The following is an 18,687-nucleotide window of genomic DNA, read 5'->3' on the forward strand; positions in this document are numbered from 1 at the left end:
TGGGGCTAGAATGGAGTGCTCTGTTTCCATATATTCATTTCTAAAATGATTTTTTTTTTGCGGTGCTGGGGATTGAACCTTGTGTATGTGAGGCAAGCCTTGTGTATGTGAGGCAAGCACTCTACCAGCTGAGCTATATCCCCAGCCCATAAAATGATGTTATTTTTAACAATATTTCTATACTATAACAACTTTATCATGAATGTGGGTAATGTCATCTGAAAAATTCCTCATTCACTGTGGAGCCTAGCAAGACCTCCACCTTTACTTGTCAGTGATAAGGACTGGGCAAACCCACCTTCAAACCAGCTTAAGCATACTGCTACTCAAATTAAGTTGACTTAATAAGTTGAGACTCAGTTGTCACTTTGCTTTTCATTTTCAGTATTTTTCTCTATCATAGGAAGAAATCAGAGAACTAATACAAACATTTTTTTTTCCTTCAAAGTAAAATCAAATCACTCTTTGAAGTTTCTCCTTCCATTAAGTGGCTCATATGTGGAGATTTTTATGCAGCCTTAAAGTGATGCCTAAATTAGCACTCACAAAAGTCAATTATACTTTTAAAGCTACTGTCTGTAATTGTTATGGTCTCCTACTGTATGTCTCCAAATTGTTTCTAATGGGCATTTCAGGGCATAGGGGTTAATGGTATCTTGGTGAAGCAAAAATGCTGGCCAAAGCAGGGTTAATTCATCAAAATAACTTTGCAGGGTGTTGTTTCAAAGCAATTTTAGTGTTTTTTTTTAGTCTGTTTAACTAATATCTGGTTTTTTATAGTGTTTTTAAAATGGGGGCATACTGTTCTCTTTCTTTGTATTAATACAACTGTTTCAGGTAATTTGGTTTTGAATCTACCCAGGTTAAAGTTTACTTCTTTTGAAATGAAAAGAATCCTGTGAAAGATGAGAACATACCTAATTAAGCTCTTTTTGATATTTTATTTTGTCAATCTTTGCTACCTCTCCATATCTTGACAAGGGAAACATCCATGTCCTGATTTGCTGGTCCCTGACTAATCCAATGGTGTTCACCATGGCATTGGTCATGATCAATAACTAATTATTAAACCAGCATTTCTTTCCAGGGCTCCTTGTTAAAAAATTGCTTTTGGCTGAGAGAGAAGGAAAAAGGTCATCACTTTGACATGGTCTCAAGTCTTTCAAAATCCAGTGGGTCGTCCAATTGAATTACTGTCCTAAACTAATTGATATAAATTTGAACAGAAGAATGCTTGTTACTGCAGAATCTCATAATGATACACTTGGCAAGAAAACGTTGGGGAGGGGGGAAAAAAACCCAGCACCCATTACAAAGCATCCACACCACTCTAGCATTAGAAATTAGAATAACACTAAACTTGGTGGGGGTTGAGGCTGGACACAGAGATGATGCATTCTGACTTATCACTCATGCAATCTTATGAACACTGAAGCAGTTATCTTCTCCTATTTTTATAGTCATAAAAGACAGAGTCCTTTGATACATTATTTAATATGTCTACTCATTATAACTTGCAAAGCACTTGAATGACAGCTGTCATTTCATTGTTACCTAAGGCTCTTAATTTGAGCCAATGAGATAGGATGATGCTTTCTAAGTGACACAACTTTGAAAACTGGGATGATCCAAAGATCAGCACAAAATAGTGCAGGCATTGAGAAATAAACTGCTTCTTCCCGTTCCTATTCCTCATACCCTGGGCAAGTGGCCAATGACAAGTGAATAAAGTAGCTTCCACTATGAAATCTTGTTTGTTGCTTATTGATTTGAACGTAAGATTAGACTAAGCCATCTAACACATAATTTTGTTTTGATAAAAAGTTTGGATTCAGAGGAAGTGCTTCAATTGAGCTATAGAGTGAGAAATAGATCAAATTGTTGGGGAAAAATCTGTCATGCTGGTGTTTCTAATTGCATTTCAGAAGTGGACATGCCCTTTGGGAATCACACTTCTCTTACTGGCAGCTTTGTGGGACTGCTCTGTAAGGACAGTCCTGCCACTCTTCTGGCTTCAGTAATTTTCCATGCATTTAGCATATTCTACTATGAAATTCCTAGAAACTTCCTTTCCTCTCAAATGCTCTCTGCCTTGTCCTGATGGAATTTCCTAAAAACTCATGTATACTGGCTTTATTTCTCTTTCTTTTCTTCCTTTCTTGATTTCTTTCCCTTTTGCTTTTTTTTTTTTTTTTGGCAATGCTGGGGATTGAACCCAGGGCTTTGCACATGCTAGGCAAGCACTCTACCACTAAGCCACATTCCCAGCCACACTCTCATTTTATTAAACTACTTTAAACTCACTGAAGTATTTCTTTCTTTTTAAGGTCTGGTTTTAGAAACAAATCTTCAACCAATAACCTTTATAGTGAACATAATCTCCCCCACTCAGTCATATTTTGCAATTTCTTAGTTGATTCTTTCTATTTGTTGTTCTCTGCTGTGTAATATAATGCTTCAACGTTTGAAATATCTTTTTAACTGACGTAGTTTTAGTTGAAAAATTAAAATCCATGTTCACTTAGCTATCCCCTGTGTGAAGTTTTATTTAGATCCCAAAGTTCGTTGCTCACTGTAAAAAACTTGAAGATCATTTAGTTCCAGTGACTCAGTCAACATAGAGTCAGGCATGATGTTTAGCTTCTAGATCCATTCATTTTACCTTATGAGGATAAAATGGGGCACACACTTTAAATTTATGGATGATGAAACTGAGACTTAGAGTTTTTAAGTAAGTGCCCAATGTCCCAGGATTCACAGATGGCAAGGTGTGGATTTGAAACTGAATTTGGGATGAATCCAGAGCTTGCAGTCCACAGTGACATCCTTGGGATCAGCAGCACAGGTGGTAAGATGGGGACTCTGAGGCTTCAGTTACTGGGAGAGGTCAGCAGCCAATGGACAAATGCTTCCTTGAGCTGAACCCTGGGATGGGACAGTAGCAGTAAATCTGCCCAAGTTTTCAATCTGCTTTAGAAACAGAAGAATAGGCCAGATGCCTAATAGAACAGCATTTTGGGGGTCACTGTCAAGAAAAGAAATGGGGGCTGGGATTCAGAATGATATTTTCTGAGGTCCTTCTGAAGAGTCTCAATCCTCAATATTATGGGTCAGTTTCCTCCTCTTTCTAGTGTAAAGAAGTTTTGACTGGGGCTGGGGATATAGCTCAGTTGATAGAGTGCTTACCTTGCATGCACAAGACCCTGGGTTTGATCCCCAGCACACACACACAAATAAAGAAAACAACCTTTGATTGAATATCTTGTCCCATACAGCTTGGAATACTCCAGGTACTCAGCAACCTGATACAGAGGAAGGTGAAGTGGGTACTGGCATAATTGACCCATCAGTGAGAACTTAGTCTTTCAAGACCACTTCAGAGTAGTTTTGATTCAGAAGAGAGGAGAAAGGAGTGCATGGTCTGAAACAATGGGTAGCATATAGGAAAGGAAGTTTGGGGTCCAGGTGGTAAGAAAGGTACTGGCAGTCACGACCATCAGTTGGGATAGGTAGGAGGCAAAGCCCTGAGAAATAGCAAAAGGCCTCAGAGAAGCGTGGCTGGTGGCCGATGGCATGGTCACCCGATTCTGATTCCACACTGTCCTTTTTGTTCCTTGTCTGGAATTGGAACCCAAAATGAAAGAGTGGCCTGCAGTTTTATCCTGATAATATGCTGTGCTGTGTTTCAGTGTGTTATAAGGGCCATGTGAGCACCATCTGGATTGTGATCTCTTATATAAAATGAGCCTTAGATTAGATTTAAAATGAAATTCAACTTTGGGCTATTTACAAGAGACACAATATGAAAATAGAAAAAAAAATAATGGAAGAGACTGAAAGTACACCTACCAAATACAAAAGTAAGACCAATAGGCTTATAGTTTTAATATCAAAGTATAATTCTTAAAAGAGGGGTTGGGAAGAGGAAAAACAGAAAAATGATAATAAGCATAAAATAATATGAACCTTCTGCTTTAAGGCTGAAAAACATTTCTTTGAAGAAGAAAAAAAGTAGAAAGAAAGAAAAAGAAAACTTGTGTAACATTCAGGGAAAGAAAATAATTTTGCCAGGAGACTTTAACCCATCAAGTAGATAAAAATGAACCATTTTTAGTAAATGAGGATGATGAATAAAACTGTAAAAGGAGACTTTGAATACATACTTAAAGTCCCATATTCCCAAATAATGAATTTTTGAAGCACATAAGTTTGAGTTGAATAATTTGGTTTCACCTTTCCCTTAAATTAGAATTGTTTATCTATTTGCCTTACTAGATTTAGAAACTTAAAAGAGAGCCCATGTCATTTTTATTTCTTTCTCCTGATATCTAGCTTTCAACTTTGCATAGAAAAAAAGAAAGCAGGAAGTGCTTTTAAACTAAGAGAAACTTAAGCTGGTACAAACTCATTTGCCAGGAATGTCACACACCTTCCCATACCAGTTTGAGAATAAGGTCACATATTATTGCAGTGACTTAACTTGAGCCTTCATCACCCACACTTCTTGGTAGTCTCCTTCCTGCTTGCTTCAGTTCAGCCAAGTTCAGGGCTTTGGCTTGTGGAGATCTATCTAGTTCTTCTTGTTCCTTCTCTTTCAAAGCTGTTTCCCTTACATTCCTCTGCTATCAGTGTAGATATCTCCCTTTCTGGGGAGCGGTTCCTAGCTTTTCAACTAGTACTTGAGATTTGTTTTTATCACATATGGTACTGTATGCAGACACAAAAACGACTGTTATAGAGAAAGAAATTTATTTGTTTTTTTCCTATAATTACAGATCCCTAGAAACAGGAGGCCCAGCAGGCCATTCAAAGCCACAGGAGGAAACCTAAGGGTTGTTTAGGCGACAGAGAGAGGGAGGAAAAAACCAGGCAAAAAACTTTATTGTGTTTTCCTGAGAAAGGCAAGGTAAGCAGGCTTAGGTTTGGCTATTTTAAATAATTTTGGTGGGCTTTGGGGCATAAAGGCTGTCCCTAACTATCTAATATCTGGCCCCAGGGTTTTTAGGGCAAATGAACTATGTTGAGGTGTTAGAGTTGGATCAAGAATGTAGTTGGGGGACGTTGGTTTTGGATTGGATGTTTTGCATGTGACAGTAACCTTTGCAGGTGAGACTTTCACTATCTGGAGAAACTGGCTAGCGTTTCTCAAATGTCAAAATATTAGAAAATACAAAATATTTTAAAAAATCATGAACAATATACCTAGGAAATCCCATCTTATTATTGTTTTTTCTCCCCATCCTACCACGTTTCATGTGCTATATATTCATTTCTATGTGCTTGTACAAGATTTAGTGGTTTTAATTTTTAATTTTTTTCTTCCCAGCCGCTCATTAGGATCACCTGGGGAACTTGTACAAAATGCCATTTCTAGAGATCCATGTGAAGATACTCTTTTCTGATTTTTCTGAAATGGAGAATGGGTGTTTGTATTTTTGAATTTGGTGACTCTAATGTGCTGCCCGAGTTGAGAATCACTGCCCAGTCAATGAATACAGAGCTTCTAATGATCTGGAGAAACTAGTAATGGTAATTTTTAAGTGTTGACATTAACTTAGAGATGGGCAAGAAGGTAGTGACTACATACATAAATGATATGAATTTAAATGCATTTATTTACTTAGTATTTTAAAATTAAACTTTGGTAGCATTAAAGAATGTCATCTATTTTGTATCTAATGCAGTGCATTACTATATTATGTGCATTTATGAGATTTAATTTTCTTAACTGAATAATTTTATGCATTGCAAGCGCTTATTAACTTAGAGTTTTAAAAGTTTTTTAAATGCCTAAATTATGTAAGAGAACCTGGAAAAGCCAGAGCTGAGTTGCTAATGAAATTTTGATATAGAGTTCAAACAGACTCTGAAATGGGAAATGAAATTCCTAGATGAAAATGGATGGAGACTATTGGGGGGGGGAAAGAAAAGAAAAACAATTGGAAATGAGAAGAGGAGGAAAACACTGTTGGAATAATCAAGTGAAAGTACTGGATTCGAATAATGAACATAATGAAATCAATGTGGACAAGCAAGACAGAGGAAATATGAATTACAGCCAGGAGCATTGCAAGATATTGGGGGCAAGTGTTAAATCCTTCATATAATACACCAACTGCTGTTCTGATGGAGAGTTTTCACTCAACCCACCTTTGGGGTCTCTTCTTCCATTATTGGTGCTGTGCAGAGATGAATACAAGCTGAGAAATAAGAAACACGGGGAAGCATCACACCACCCATACATGGTGCCCACTTCAGTGCATCTGAGGCACAAAGACTGAATATCATAAGATCAGGAAGAAAAGAGGGAATTATATAGTTAACACACAGAATTATGAATGATCCCAGCTGAAATTTATAGGCAAGTCTTGTGGAGAAGGTGGCATCTGAAATCTGCCTGAGAGGTTTCAATCAATGGTAATTTAAGAGCCAGCATGCAATTTACCGCCCTGGCCTCAGTCACTGCCCCAGTATTCTCTAAAACCATATGCACAGTCCAGAGTAGGTGACCCATCTCCTCAACTCTACTTGAATCATCCCCTCTTAGTGTTCTCTGAATCCAGGCTACCTGGAAGACACCATTGCTGGCACCCTCTTAGGTGAAGGGTATTTATTTTATCTGCACTTCTCCTTGTGGATTCTAGTGTGACACTTCTACTTTTCTAATCTGGCTTCCAAAATTATTTTTTTAAATTTATATATGACAGCAGAATGCATTACAATTCTTATGACACATATAGAGCACAATTTTTCATATCTCTGGTTGTATACATAGTATATTCACACCAATTTGTGTCTGTATACTTGTACTTTGGATAATAATGATCATCACATTCCACCATCATTAATAACCCCATGCCCCCTCCTCTCCCCTCCAACCCCTCTGCCCTATCTAGAGTTTGTCTATTCCTCCCATGCTCCCGCTCCCTATCCCACTATGAATCAGCCTCCTTATATCAAAGGCAGCTATTATGCATACAAACAACAATAAGTGTTGGCGAGGATGTGGGGAAAAAGGTACACTCATACACTGCTGGTGGGACTGCAAATTGGTACAGCCAATATGGAAAGCAGTATGGAGATTTCTTGGAAAATTGGGAATGGAACCACCATTTGACCCAGCTATCCCTCTCATCGGTCTGTAATCAAAGGACTTAAAAACAGTATACTACAGGGACACAGCCACATCAATGTTTATAGCAGAACAACTTACAATAGCTAAACTGTGGAACCAACCTAGATGCCCTTCCATAGATGAGTGGGTAAAAAAATGTGGCATATATATACAATGGAATATTACTCAGCAATAAAAGAGAATAAAATCATGGCATTTGCAGGTAAATGGATGGAGTTAGAGAAAATAATGCTAAGTGAAGTTAGTCAATCCCCAAAAACCAAATGCCAAAATTATTTTTAAAAATGTCCCAGAGCTTGAAAATCCTGAGTTATTCAGAGGGTTAATTTTATATTTTGTACCTTTTCATGTCCCAGGCACAAGATCGTTTAGTATTTTCTCAGAAAACAGAAAGTGACTTTATTCTTTATGCATGTAAAGTTTATGTTTTACTATTCTGAGATGTATGTAGGTTTACCTCCTGTGCAACAGGTACAAAACAGGAAACACTAAGTACTGAGTAAGGAGGAAAATGGCAGCTTCATTAGGAATCGTACCTGTTACCAAAGATTTTGAAAAACTCTTCTTGCTATATCTATGAACTCATCCATGGACACTGTATTATTTTCCTAATTGTGTGAGCCTTTCTTATTTCTTCCAAAAACTCTAGTTTCAGTTTCTTATAGAAATCAAAAGTAAAACAATCTAAGAAGCTCTAAGTACAAATAATAAAGGGAAGGTATTTGGAGCATGCTCAGTTTGGGCTCAGTGAAACATCATCTTTACACGGATGTTTTTGCATTTTTCCGGCAACCTAACTATAAAGGTATGGAAATCATATAGTTAATTAAACAACAACCAAGGCAACCAACACACCCCTCCCCTGCTCTGTCCCTGAAATTCTTCTCATTGTATCACTATACAGCAAAGGGAGAAAGGTAAAAGGAGAAAGAGCTTCTTTAGGATTTACAATATATATTGACTTTTCAAATTATAATTTGAAATTAAGAGGGCTCTACCTTGGCCCTCGCCAGGTTGTAATTCTTTGCAAGAGAACAAAAGCTGAAAGTGCAAACTAGTCCTCCACATCAAAACAGCATCACCCTATTGCCATTTCCACTTAAAGGGGAGCCTTGTTTTTGGTCTCCGCTGCTTGATTTTAGATCTGAAAGACAATTCTCCGCTTCTATTTGCCCTTTCTCAATCAATCAAAAAGAGCCATGGAAATAATTATTAGGCTGGATAATTATTTTACAAAATAGAAGGTGCTTTCCTTGTCCATTTACATTTCAGTGCCATTCATTACTTCCCTGAATACTAATCATGGTGTTAAGCCTGATCGTGTGTTTTAAGGCAGAGGGTCAACTGAGGAAGACCTAAGGAGATCTGTTAGCATTTGCAATGTAAAAGAAGCCTTTCAAAGGCATGTTAAATAACAAATGCAATTCTGGACTCAAGGTACCTTGCATTTGGAGAGAAAGCCAGGTAGTGGCCATCTATTCCTGGTGTTACCACATTAACAGCCAATCTTTCAGCATTTTTTTTCCAAAGTGTGATTTGATCTCCAGTTGTGACATGCTGAGAGAAAGAGAACCTCGCTTTTTTCTCGGTTAAAAGCTTCACAGAATTTCTCGTGTTTTTTTTTTTTTTTTTTCATTTTCATACTAGCTAAAATCAGTGGGCTTGCTGAAGCAAAAAATTTTTCCCCCTCATTTTTCAATATTATTAGCCTTCACCCAAAAGTAAGCTCTTTGGGCCACTTCATTTCTTCTTCTGTTCAATTTTGCTGGATTTTGGAGTTAGTTGAGATCTGCTTATAATGGTGACTCTTATTTTTGGAATCTCTTTTTTTGAATAGGCACATGACTCCGTCCGATAGCCAGCTTCTGAGGTGAATCTTGGCTTGACCTGAGAATAAGTAAGGTTCTCTTTATTTTTGGAAATTTGAAAGAAAAAAAGAAGGAGATGGTGTAGTTGCTACAAGAACCCAATATGAAATCCAAGATGATAGGCTGTATGAAGTCCAAGGTTTTCTACTTTTGGGCTTCAGTTTTCCTCTAAGTTCTGTTCAGCAACACAAAACATTAAAGATTGCAAAGCTAAAGTGATTTTGGACTTAACATTGCTTAAATATATGTCAAGTATTTTTCACATGGGCCTTCTGATTTTACCTACACACTCCTACTGTATAAGTCCTTATGTAATGGCCAGTTTAGTTATGGAAAGAGGCCTATGGAGGTTCACTGTGCTCTGGTCACCAGCTTGCTTGAATTTAGTGAAACAGAACAATTGTGCACACAAGTTACAGGAGGCAGGTTTATTGCTTACACATAGGCAGAGAGGGACAACAGAAACCTAGGATTCATTAGGAGTTAGTATCCCAAGGCTCAGCAAAATTGCCTGGGGCAGATGGAGTCTCATCGACATGTCCCCACTTGCACCATAACTGAGCAATCACAGAGAGCACCCCACCCTGTGTTTATAACCCAGGGAGCCACATGGAAGGCTGGGCTAAATCATTGCAGGGCATTCTATTTCTACTGGGGTTGGAACAGAGCCTGAGCTGTTCAGAACAAAATCTTTCTTTTATCAGGATGCAGCACACCCAGCACATTCTACAGTTATTCTTGAGAATTGCAGGAAAGAAAGGTGGGGAGAACTAGGTCAGTCCAAAACTATCGAGAGAACTGTCCTTCAAGGCCTCATGGCAATTTGATCTATGAATCCTTGGCCCCAAGTTCTGTATCTTTGCTCCGAATTACATAGATCTTCTCATTTTCTGCACAACAAACCCTAGAAATCACCATGGCCTTCTTCCCATTCTTGCACTAGTCAAGGGACCCTTTTATTAATTTTTCCATTTTAACACTATGGCATATATTCCTTCTTGTGTACTTATCCATCCCTTGAAAGATTTCTTGGGGTTGCAATGTACTCACTTGGAAAATGAATTTCTCAGGCTCCCTTGTGGCTCAGAAAACCTTCATCTATTTTGGTCAGGAACTAAGAGCTGGGATCTTTGGTGTTTCCAAGGAAATTTTTTCCAGATATAAAGGGCCTGATGTGGAGGGTCTTTTATCTCTGTTCTTTCCCCTTTATTTCTGCTTTAACTGAAATCAACCCATGTGAAATAGTAGCACTTCTGCAAATACAAAGATAAAAATAGCACATTAAGGATTGCTGAGTGGAACTATAGAAGATGCCTGGGGTCCAATGGTGTTATAGAGATCTATGCCATTCCTAGAACTTCCTACTTTTATACTCATTAATACAAAAGTAAATTTTTTGGTTGGTTATCTGTTAATATACCACCAGATGCAATTCTAAGTGTATCCACTAGTACATTATTGCTGAGGGACAGTAACAGAGAGGGCTGTTAAGTCTTAAGCAGTAGGACTCTTGAATCCTGTTGAAATTGGCTATAGCTTGGACACACCAGACATAAATTCCTTAAACAAGACATAACTTTAGTTGTTTTTCAGGATAAGTCTCCAGAATCCACTCAAGGACACTTTGCGACTGTCTTTTTAAGAATGAATATGTGTAGAAGATGTCACTTTGTCTAGTCAATGACGTCTTGATATCACAAGCTCAAAAATTCTCTTTGCAGAACATAACTCTTGAAAAAAAAAGAAAGAAAAGAAATATGTGACCTGAGATGAGGCATTATGACCCTACAGGCTTGTTAAAGGGAACCCTAAAATTCTCCCTGCTCTCTAGTCAACCAACAAGCATTTTCCCCACCTCCCCATCTCCCTTTCTTTCTACCAACCAACCAGGGAGGCAGTTTGTGCTATACTCTCCCATCCCTGCTCCCTTACCTGTGGACATCACAATAAAGCTCTTTCATTTTGCAAAAAAAAAAAAAATGTGCCATGATATTGACATCAATATGAGTTCAGCGGTGAGCCCTTGCTAGGTATTACTGTGAGGTGAGATTGGGAAGTCAAGTGTTCTAGTGATCAACCGCTATGTAAAAGAATCACCTGAAACTTCATGACATAAGAAAACAGTCTTTAATTACACTCATAGATTTTGTCAGTTAAGGGTTCATAAAGTGCACAAGGAAGTGGGGGACAATACACTGGTCTTAGCTTGGAAGACTCAAAGGCTGGAAGTGTTTTGAAGACCATGAGCTGCAGTCACAGGAGAGCCTTCTCGCTCTCAGGCTGGAGGTTGACACTGGCTGCCTGCTTGAGCCTCAGCTGGGGAAACAGCTGGAACACCTGCATGTGGCCTTGTCGTGTGCATTTTCCACTTCTTCACAGTATGGTATCTGGTTTCGACGCTTTAAGAGTCCACAAGTTTGTACCATCTTTATAGGCCTAGCCTTGGGAGCCACAAAGCATCCCTTCCACCACAGTCACCAGCCTACCCACATGGTCAGATGGGGGAATACAGATCCCCTCCTCCTGATGGAGAGGTGTCAGTGTCACAGTGGAAGAGCATATGAGATGGGTGGCCTAATTGTGGCTATCTTAGAAAACACAAGCAGCTCATTCATTTCATAGAATTTACCAGACACCCCTAGGAATACTAAATTCTCTTTAGGTTGTTTTGGATAAGAATTGAAAGAGAGGATATAAAATATAGTAAATACAACCTTCATCTTTTTGAGTTTCTTTCAGTATTATAAGTTTGTGTAAAAGATTTTAAGACACTAATGAATAACAGCTTCCGTTTATTGCCATGCTCCTATGGGCCAGGCATGATATTAAGCTCTTTACATGCATTGCCACTTTTAATCTTCACAATACCTGTGAGGTAAGAATTACTATTCCCAGATTACAGATGAGGATCAAAAAGGTGGAATAACTTTCCCGGTGTCTATAAGAGCTGCATTGTTATTCAACTCCAAGTCTGCTAGCCTTGGAGTTGAATGAATTTGGTATTACTTTTTATTCTTACAAGTTAGAAATCGCCTGTCCTATTCTTGCCCATGACTGACTTCCTCACCCCAAATTATTTGGTACCAACTCATGTACTCTTTACACTTGCAGCTGTGCTTCTGGTTTCTTACCAGCTCCAGTGACTGCCTGTGGACCCCTTCCTATTTGGACTTTGGGTATACTTTGGAATTTCCAGCTCTGAGCCCTGCTATTTAAGTTCCATACTTGCTTTATATGGGCGCTTCCTTCTCTAGTGCTTCCAGTCTGAAGATCACTATCCTGTCATTTCGACTCCTCCCAGAATCGGTGAGGATTTAGAAACATGTACTAGACTGGCAAACACAATCTTTGTCTGAATATTGCTAACTTGTGGTTTCTTTTATCGATTATGAAGAAGATAAATATTTTCCATACAAATATATGGTTTTAATATCAAGCACGGGCAATAGTCTTAAGAAGCAGCCAGATATGTTTGTTTAAACTGCCAGGAACATCATTTAGGGCAGTGTTTCTCAAAGTTTTATGTTTCACTTGGAAAATTTGTTAAAATGCAGACTCAGGTGCATTAGGTCTGGGTGATGCCTGAGATTCTGCATTTCTAACCTTATTACAAGGGAACCTAATGCTAGAGATCTTTGCTTCACATGGTGAACAGTGAGGTTTTAGGTGATGATTTTCAGCCTCAGTTACACACTGGAATCAAATAGAAGCCTTAAAGATACTGACACCTGGGTCACATTCCCAGAGATTCCCATCTAACTGATCTGACACCTGTCCTGAGTGTTAGGATTTTGAAAATCTCTTCAGATCATTCTAATGTGTGGCTGAGGCTGGGAACCACTGTACTCATTCATTTGATGAATGACTCATTGTGTACTTACTATATTCAGACTCAATAGTCAGGTGCCAGGGATAAAACAATACACAAATAAAACATGGATCCTAGAAGTGAAAACAAATAAAAAGAAAAATAAGCTCCCAGGCTGGTGTTGTAGCTCAGTGGTAGAGAGCTTGCCTAGCACACGTGAGGCATTGAGTTTGATCCTCAGCACCATAAAAAATAAATAGATGAAGGTACTGTGTCCATCTATAACTAAAACAAAATAACAAAGAGAAAAGTAAGCTCTCAATAAGATGTATTAATTCAATTTAAAGTAATGATGAGGTTGTGTGAATAAAGTACTATCAGTTGAAACAATTAACTCTAAAAGTATTGAAGGTGGGTGCCTATATATTGTAAATTTTACTACTAATTAAGAATTATAAAACTTTCTACATCTTTGTATGGAATAGCCTTTTTTAATTTATTCATTTATTTGTTCTAATCAGTTATGCATGACAGTAGATGCTCTTTGATTTATTGTACACAAATGAAGCACAATTTTTCACTTCTCTGGTTGTACATAAAGTAGGGTCACACCATTCATGCAATCATACATATACCTAGGGCAATGATGTCCATCTCATTCCACCATCTTTCCTATCCCAATGTCTCTTTCCTCCCCTGCCTCCCGCTTTGGCCCATCCAAAGTTTCTCTGCTCATTCCATACCCCCACCCCCACAATTATGGGTTAGCATCTACTTATCAGAGAAAACATGGAATAGCCTTTCTTAAGAATTTTTCCTGAGTAGAGAAGGATAATAGAAGAGGAAAGTTTTGTGCATTGACACATAATTGAAAACAACTTAATAGGGGAATAGAAAATCCAACATGACCCCAGAACTTATTGAAGTTTTGTGTACTTATCAGAGGTCAACTCCGTAAAGGCGAACCCACATCTGACTTTTTATCTGTCTCAGAGCTAAGGGCCTGGTGCATGCTAGGGTTTCCTGTATAAGTACCAAATGAATTAATTAAAAGCCATAATTCTACAGAGTATGAAGATATATGAACACACACACACACATATAGACATACACAATGAGATTTGTTTAAAACTAGAATTATAACATTATATGTTCAATATGATTGCAACCATATGAGTATTAAATAATTTCTGGAACAAGCTGAGAGTATACATCTACAATATTTTTTAAAAAATGAAATTGGGACATCTCTAGAAAACATAAATAACTGTCAGAGAAATGAATTTACAGGTTATTTTTCTGGTATTCAGAATTTTCTTAACAGTTTTATATGTTTTTAAGTTTATAAAATGGGGATAGAATCTGTCTAGTTATACAGATAGGTTCTTTAAGTTTCCAGAATAACTCTATTCTTCTGTTATAATTCTCATAGCACATTTTACTTAATGGTTCTCATGATGTTTCTTGATTGCATATGCATAGCCCCTAAATTATCATGGTTCAATTTATGATTTTTGATTTTATAATAGATACAAGTGATAAACTTTCTGTAGAAAATCATACTTCAAATTTTGAATTTTACCTTTTCCCAGGATAGAGCTGTGTTGTAGGATACTTTGTTAAAATGCTGGTTAGCAAACTGCACTGCCCATTTGGTGATCAAGATGGGGAAATAGGGCTGGGGTTGTAGCTCAGTGGTGGAGCACTTGCCTGGCATGTGTGAGGCATGGGGTTCAATTCTCATAAAAATAAATAAATAAAGGTATTGTGTCCACTTACAACTAAAAATAATCTTAAAAAAAGATGGGGGAAACAACTGACATTCTACAGCAACCGTGTTTCTGAGCTATCATATTTGGTAGATTAAATGGGTTAAATGCATTTTGACTTGTGATTTCCACATTATGATGAGTTTAAAGGGATGTAACCCCATTGCAATTATGTAATTATTATTATTTTTTAAAATCTGCCTCTGGTTTTAAACCAAAATCTCATAGGGGCAAGTATCTTGTCTATTGTGTCCTGTGCTGTCCTGTCAAGATCTAACAGGAGGCAAAAGCACAATAAAAATTTTGAGATAAATGATTGATTAATAAGATTGATTAGAAATATCTCTAATTAAATTTTCTTGACCCAACATCTTCTTCCCCATAAATAATAGAGAACATTGGAATTCCAATTTGTATTGTTCACTATTGAGAGGCTTTTTAAAGAAAAAAAAAAGGCCACTATTTATGTGAGAGAGAACTTGCTTGTGCTTGTGTAACAATCAGCCAGTATTATAAATTTTTACAACAAATTATCCTCACACTGCTAAGCATTATAGCAAAAATATGGAATCCTGTTTAATTAATAATTAAAATGTTCATCACATAAAAAAATCTCTATCATAAAATGATTACACTTCCAAAGTCACATGGACTCCCTTAATATTGATAATATCTCAGTGTTGGGGACCGCAAATCAAGTCAAGATAGTGCCTGGCAGTTTGCCAGGAGGAGTGGTTTGTGAGGCAAAGCCACCCAGCCATTAAGATGATGGGGATTCATTATTGGCTGATTGCCGTATTTGGATGATGCTAATTGAGTCAAGCTGTGTGTAATCAGTTAGGTATATATACCGCTGCTATTCCGCAATAAAGCAGCTCCTGCTACCTTGAGTTCCCGCTCAGTTCCCGCTGAGTTTCCCCCGCAATAAAGCAGTTCCCGCTTCAACCTTCAAGTTGCTTGTCACCTCCCGGTTATTTTGCCCAGCCGGACTGCGGCATCTCAGTGATCTAAGCTCTGTGTATAGAAGCTCTATATAGAAGAGCATCAGAAAGTAGGGATTTGCAATGCCTAAACTCAAGTGGCCACAGACTGTTCCTCTCACTTTGCCCTGATCTGCTCTATATCTCAGATTGCAGAAATACAACATTAATGGCCTTTGAGAAGAGTTCTCTCTGGATTTAGCCAATTGGAGGCAGTGACTGAGACTGGAGGAGAAAAGGAGGAACAAGGGGTTCTCCATCTTCCCCTGCTTTGACTGACAGCTCCAGCATCAGCTGTAATTTTTCTGTGACTCCGACTTCTCTTGAGGGATTGTTTTCTCTTCCCACCCTTCTAGTCCCCAGGGAACAATGACTTCCTACATTTATAATATAAAGGCTGCTTCACCATTTGCAGTTGGATGTCTAGACTTTTCCGTAGCCTGTGATCCAACCTTATGTGTTAGTTCTGTTTCTTAAATTATCATATCATTTTTTTCCTAGTTGGACTTGTATTGATTCATGTGTTATCTCAGCTTATTTTGGAATGGTTTGATGACATTTAGAATTAATATTAAAATGATAGATATTTTAGAGAAGCAATCTAAAATTAGTTAACATTTTATTTATTTGGTTATATTGAGTTATGCATAAAATTAATATTCATTTTGACAAAATTATAAAAGCATGGAATATATGTTCTAATTCAGTCTCTAATACTTCCTCTTTATCGCCCCTCATCCCTCTACCTGTTTCCTTCTTTCTACTGTTCTGATCTTACTATTTAGTTTTTTTTTAACTAGTGTTTTGTTGATATGCAGAATGGTGAAATTCACTGTGTCATATTCATATATACACATTGGAAAATTAGGTCAGATTCTAAAATTAGTTAAAATTTTGTCTGCTGTCTATAAGTTTGTTAGTCTAAACTAGGCTTTATTCTTTATATCCCTGTCAACAAGCACAATGCAGAGTGTGGTAAGTATGCAAAAAACCAACTTTTAAAAGAGTAGCTGATGAAAAAGAAGGATTTACACAATTCCTTTCATCAGACATGGTAACTATTCAATGTAGGATGCATTTATTGCTTTATTTTTATACTTCAGGGCTACAGGAATCTCTGAAGCTACATTCATATTCTATCAGAGTAATCAAATCACTTTAGGTGCTTGAGGCATATTTGTTTCCTTTAAATATTTTTGTTCTTTTCTAAAAATGTTCATTTTTTTTCTTTTTTCTTTTTTGTTTTATAAGGATGTTAGCCCTTTTTTCATTACTGTAACAAATAACCTGAGGTAAATCAGGTTTATTTTGGCTGACGGTTTCAAAGGTTTCTGTTTGGGATCAGTTGGCCTCATTGCTTTTGGGCCTGTGGCAATAGATAGCACATTATAAAGATAGTGTATGGCAGAGCAAACTGCTCACCCCATGGCCAAGACAGGAGAAAGAGAAAGGAAGAGCCCTGAGTTCCACAATACCTCCTTAATGTTCCACACCTCCCAATATTATCATGGGCTGGGGACCAAGCTTTGAATACATCAGCCTCTGGGGGACATTAAAGATCTAAACTACAACAATAAGCTTCCTTCCATCCTTCATAATCCCTTTATAAACGAGGATGTTGAAGAATCTGGAAAACCCCATGGTTGAGCACAAAGCCAGGAAAGGAGTTGAGTATTGGCAGGCACCCAGTTGTGTTATTATTTACCTGTCTTCTGTCTTGGTCTGCTCTATAGCATGTATTGATTTATAGAATGCCAACAAAATGATCCTATTCAGACATTTTTCTTCTTTTAGCTAAAGCCATATGTTATTTAAAATGTTGGCAGTTATTGTAGCCGAGAGAGAAGTTTGCAGCTTGTTCAAGGTTGCAATCAAAGAACATTCATTTCTAATCTAAAAGAGTATTTTCCATGTGCCCTGATCTCTGAAACAAGAGGATTTTTCACTGGGAAGTTCAGTAAAATCTGTCACTCTTGGATTCTATAAGAATAGAGTAGTTCAGATAAATATTAATGAGTACCTTTTGTTGAGAATCTGTTACATGCCTAAACTCTTTTCAAAGAATTTTCATCCACCAATTCATTGAATCTTCAAGACAACTCTGCAAAGTAAATTTGGCTAGCATGCCCATTTTGTTGGTAAGGAAACTGAAACAGAGAAAGACTAAGTAACTGACACTACATTGTCCAATGGCAAAGCAGGTGTTAAACCAAGACAATTTGACTTTAGAGTTTTAGTCAGCTTTTTGCCACTGGACCAATATACTCCACAAGAAAAACTTACAGGGGGGAAATGTTTATTTTGGCTCATGGTATCAGAGCTCCATGGTTGACCAATTCCATTGCTCTGGACCTAAGGTGAGGCAGAACATCATGGCGGGAGGGTGTAGTGGAGGAAAGCAGCTCAGCTCATGGAAACCAGGAAGCAAAGAAAGGGGAAGAGGACACAGGGAAGAAACATCCTTTCAGGGCACACCCACAGTGACCCATATTCCCCAGCCACATCTCACCTGCCTAGTTACCTCCCAGTTCATTTAACTAGGATAGACTAATTATTTAACACTTCTCACAGTCCAATCATTTTGTCTCCAAACATACCTGCATTGACACAGAAGCTTTGGGGCATGCATCCTATCCGAAGCACAACAGAGTTCATACTCTTAATCCCAGCAATGTATTCCAATTAGAACTCTTAGAAGGTTTGGATACAGTTGTCCTCATACAGATATAAATATCTTGCAAAGAGCAAGACTGACATGTATGACAGGATACCACAACTTAGATTAATTATGAGATAAACCATTAAAAATAGAACCGTGAATATCAGGGAACTGAGGATCTGAGTCATTTAGGGACCTGCCTCGGCTCACATAGCTATTTAGCAGGAGACTCAAGCCCAAAGCCCTACAACCTAGCACTTGGCCTTAGCTCATTGGAGACACCTGTAAATTAAGAGCTATCGTGCAAGAGACAAGTTAACTGTCTTGACTCTTAATCTTGAGTTTTTTCCTGCTACTCTCACACTTTCCTGTTTTGCATACAAAGATTACCTGCCTAAGTTGATTGAATGTTTCTTCTGAAAAAAAGTGTAATTTATGCATGTGTGTATGTGCTTGAGAATATATATA

General features: G+C 37.8%; 1 non-coding gene across 1 annotated transcript; it reads right to left on the reverse strand.

Annotated features, from left to right (window-relative positions):
* Positions 1 to 2,194: 2,194 nt before the first annotated feature.
* Trnaa-agc lies at positions 2,195 to 2,266 on the reverse strand. Its single transcript has one exon. It is a non-coding gene; the product is annotated as a tRNA-Ala (tRNA).
* Between the last annotated feature and the right edge of the window lie 16,421 nt (positions 2,267 to 18,687).

The sequence above is a fragment of the Marmota marmota genome, unplaced genomic scaffold (genome assembly GCF_001458135.2).
Source record: "Marmota marmota marmota unplaced genomic scaffold, marMar, whole genome shotgun sequence".
NCBI classification, from domain to species: Eukaryota; Metazoa; Chordata; class Mammalia; order Rodentia; family Sciuridae; genus Marmota; species Marmota marmota.